Source organism: Micromys minutus (assembly GCF_963924665.1).
Source record: "Micromys minutus genome assembly, chromosome: 11".
Classification (NCBI taxonomy): Eukaryota; Metazoa; Chordata; class Mammalia; order Rodentia; family Muridae; genus Micromys; species Micromys minutus.
Window position 1 is genome coordinate 30,474,522 of NC_137980.1, and position 4,435 is coordinate 30,478,956.

A 4,435-nucleotide genomic window follows, 5' to 3' on the forward strand; every position below is an offset into this window, starting at 1 on the left:
CATAATCCTGTAATCTCAACCCTGAGAAGGCTGAAGTGGATCCTTGAACTCATTTCAAGGCTGACCTGGGCATTGGCAAGAATCCAGCTTAGAACACATGCAAGGCGGTCTTACCTTACATCCTGTCGCTTGGACTTGCTGTTCAAAGTTTTCAGTGGATGCTAAGTGCTCCTTCGCTTCCTCTGAGGAGTGGAGCATTTCAAAATGAACCTCTAGATAGTTTTTATTCTCTGGTGAGGGTTACTGGAGTTTTCCATCCTGCCTGAAGGGTAAATCTTGCAGTGTTTTTATATCAAAGGGAAGAAGGTGGATGTATCCAGAAAACCATCACAGTTGCTTCAGAGACACTAGAATGGGCTAGTCTCGTGACTGCAAGAAGATGGTGGTCTTTCTCTATCACCCATGTCTACCAGGACTTGGGTATCACTTATGCTGTTGGGGGACTTTGTAGGGGTGTTTTGAGATCCCCTCTGAAAAAAAGTTTCCTTCACATTTGCTCATAAACCTGTAAAGCTTGTTTTTCTCTTAAATTCTCTCACCCCACATTTAACAAGCCCTAGTAGGATTTGAGAAGAGTAATGCCTCATGTGGGTGCGCGTATGTGTGTTGTGTTTACATTTGGTGGACTGTTAGGTAGCTTTGATCTTAGTTGTGGGTATACCTGCTTGTATTGCCAATCCTCACACTGTGAGCTTTTTGTATCTTGGTTTATTAGGCATCTGCTACTAGGTGAGTCATTTCTCTTCCTGGGGTTGTGATTCTTTTTTAAACTTTCCCTAAACTTAATATGTATTATAAAGTTTGGCCTTTCAATCTATTCTTTGTGCACTGGGATGACAGTTGATCATTTTATGCTGTTTCCAAGTTAGAATTGAGTGTTGGTTAGGCAGTGGTTCATCCTGAATAAATTCTAGTTACCAGGGTTTACATTCTACACATTAGAAACTTGTTCGTGTGCTTTTATTCTTGCAACTTTAGTTTAGACTACATTCCACTCTGAGTTTTGTGTTTAGGATGTTGAAATACTAGGATTCCTGACAACCAGAATTACTGGAGCCACTATCTAGCACAGTATTTGTGTTGATTTATAAATGTATGCCTTTTTGATTTGGGGTCATTTAACCTACATTGTCAAACTATGGATCCATGTTTAATGGTAATAATGAAACTTTTACCTGAGACAGAGTTTCTGTGAGGCCCTGTTTGTCATGGAACTTGTTCTGTAGACCAGGCTGGCCTTGAAAATCACAGAGATCCTGCCTCTGGGATTTAATTCATGTGTGTGTGTGTGTGTGTGTGTGTGTGTGTGTGTTTAGGCCAAAATTTGGCAAGGCTGAAAATGAATCCTATATTCACTGCTGGCCACATAAAAGTTAACAGTTGAGAAGTCTTGTCTGAATTTCCTTGGTCTGAATTTCCTTGGGTAGAAAGATTCTAGCCAGCTAAATAACCTGTTGTACAAATTCAATTTGCTGTTATAATTTGCTCTCAATTACCTGTAATCTAGTAAATTGGAAGGAGGTTGGTAATGGTGTACTTCAAGGAGGCCTATAGACCATCTACAGCTGCATCAGTTGTACAGGATTCTTTATTTCACACATAACTCCCAAGTGTTAGCTGTGGTGTGGAAGAAAAGTATTCAAAAGGTTGTTAGCATTCTAGTGAGTCTCCATGGTGACAGCAGTGAATGGGGAAGGACAGACAGCAAGTGGCCATGGTTGGGAACATACTGTGGCTTTAAATTCTATAGGCAGTGCACACTTCTGTATGCACCTTGCCCCTTTTGTCAGTGACAGAAGTCATTTAATGCATTATATATTAACTGGCGCGCTTGTGGCTTTTTTGTAAACAGCCTTGGGTAAAGAGGGAACTATGGAAGGTAAAAGATGATACTTCCAGGTTCAGAGGAAAGACTTCAAAAATAGAGTAAGTAGGTAAGCCCTGGTTAAATTCCCTAGTTTAAGAGAGAATGCCTAACAATGTTTCAGAATTGGATTCTGTGGAAGGTGAGGGTGTTGGAGCAATCCAGATTTGTTATTGTAAACTAGCAATCGGAGAAAAATTTAAATATACTGAAAAGCACTCATTAACTATACTGATAAATATTTTAGAATTCCAATTTGGAAAATGGTGTTGGCAACACTTCAAAATTACTTTGTATATGTTTGTAATTTGATTGGTTGTATTCTGTTGCACTCTAGAATTTGAAGGCAAGGTTACCTCGGCTTTAAAAAAATTTTTTTTAAAGGAAAATACTGAAAGAAACTTCAAGAGATCTGTTAATGCTAGTACCTGAATGTGGCATTTAACATGTCATGCAAACTGTTTTGAATAAATACTTGAGAAAAGCAATTAAATAATTGCTGTTGTATGAATGGGCATGATAATACTGAGCTTACATTTTTATAAACAGGTATGAGGCTGAAGTGGAGTCCTTATTAAATGTGAAAGGTGGCCTTTGAGTATTACAGTGTAGATTCAGCTAAATCATAAATAAAACTTTGAAACAGAAATTTGTTGTAAATTGCTTCTACAATCATTGATCTCTAAAGCATGCTATTGCCAATCAGTTTTATGTATTAAGACCTTTCAGCATGTCTTTTTAGTACTTGGTTGATTTCAAAATTATAAGATACTGTCTGTACATTTCCAGGACTTATTCTTTCCAGGCAGATTCCACTGGGACTGTTTCCATTGTAGAAGCCTTCTTATAGATTGTTCAAGGGGCGCTTACAGTACACTTTCCTGGGGTTTTAATTTGCACTGTTTTATTTTCTGGAAGATCACTTCTGTTTGTGATGTAGTGCTTGTCCTACAATTAAACTGTGCAGCACTCATGCATCTTTTGCACTGTCTTTTTTTCCCCCCAGTGTAAGCTGTTCTCTTGAATGGGTGGGTGTCTTTAAAGATCTTTTTTAGTTGAGAAGGTAAGAGAACTGCAATGGTTGGACATCACATTAGAACTTGAAATAATGGTTTCTTTGAAAATTTAGAGTCTGTACACAAGTAGTCAAAAAATTCCATTACACATTGAACAATCGATGAGTTTGGTAGAAAAACGGCTATTTTATTTTTCCCTAGAATGTTCATGAGGAAGGCTGTCAGGGTGGCAAGATTTTGTATGGAGGTATTTGTTCTTTGGTTTATGTTGTCTTTAGGTCACTATTTTCAGAAAGCACTAAGTTAGATGCTTAATGGCAGCAACATTAGCCAAGGTCTCAGTACAGGTAAATCCCGGAAACAAGGGGGCACTTCTTTTATTTCTTTTTGAGATAGGGCCTTGCTTGCTATGTATTATTCCTAGCTGCCATGGAATTCCTAAATGTTACTATGTCATGCCTCAACCACTCTCAAGCACTGGAATTACAGGCTTGTACCATTAACACAACTTATTGAGAGGAATGTGGATTATACTTAGTGTTGACCTTGCCAAGGCACTTAGTGGGTCTTAACAAATGACCCTGTTCGAAACTTGTCTTTTCCTGAAAAAGAAAAAGGCAGAATTAATAGGTTTTACCATAATTCACACATAATGAGCTTCTCTAGAGCCCTGTGAGCTTCGAGCATGTTGAATTGAGGATGGCTTTTGTTTCGTGGATTGTCAAGCTTGAAGTTTTAATACATTGCATGGGGATTGTGTGCAAGACCTGCTGTTAACTTATTAATATTGGGTAAATTCAACTCTAAACATCCATTTTTCCAGTTATAAGATGATAGGAACTAACTTGCCTAAGGACATAATTGGGTCATACTTAAGTGCTTTGAAGCTCGCAGCTTGCCTGCCTCTTGATGATATACACATCCCCAAGTGTAGCAAGGTCTTTGGAGGTGGAGCCCACCCAGGTACCTGTTAAGAATTCTGGATCTAGCCTGATGGTGGCATGCTCCCTTTAATCAAGTGACTCTCAGCTTTCCTAATGCTGCAACCTATATTCCCTCACATGGTGACCCCAACCATAAAATTATTTTTGTTGCTACTTCATAACTAATTTTGGTAGTTATGAATCATAATGTAAAATCTGATAATGCAACCCCTGTGAAGGAGCTGCTTGACCCCTAGAGGGATCACGGCCACAGGTTGAGAACCACTTTTCCATTGTAGGAGGCAGAGGTAGATAACTAGAATTCAATGCCAGCCAGGGCCACATAGTAAAGCCCTCCTTCAAGTTGTCTGATTGTAATGTTGAGGCTTGGGGATGAAGCTTTGCATGTTATCTGTGAAGTTTATAAGTGAGAAGTGGCTGATGTTAATGCCTCTGCTAGGTACAGAATAGAGAAATATGTGGTACAGTTAGCATCATTAGGACTGGACAAACGCCCCGGGCACTCTGAAGGAGCCCTGCCTTTGCTTCTGTGGGTCTGGGATCCCCTGTGTTATAAAACTTAAGAGTACTGGCAAAGAAGTCTTGGAGTGTTGCTGATTGGAAGAGGTCAA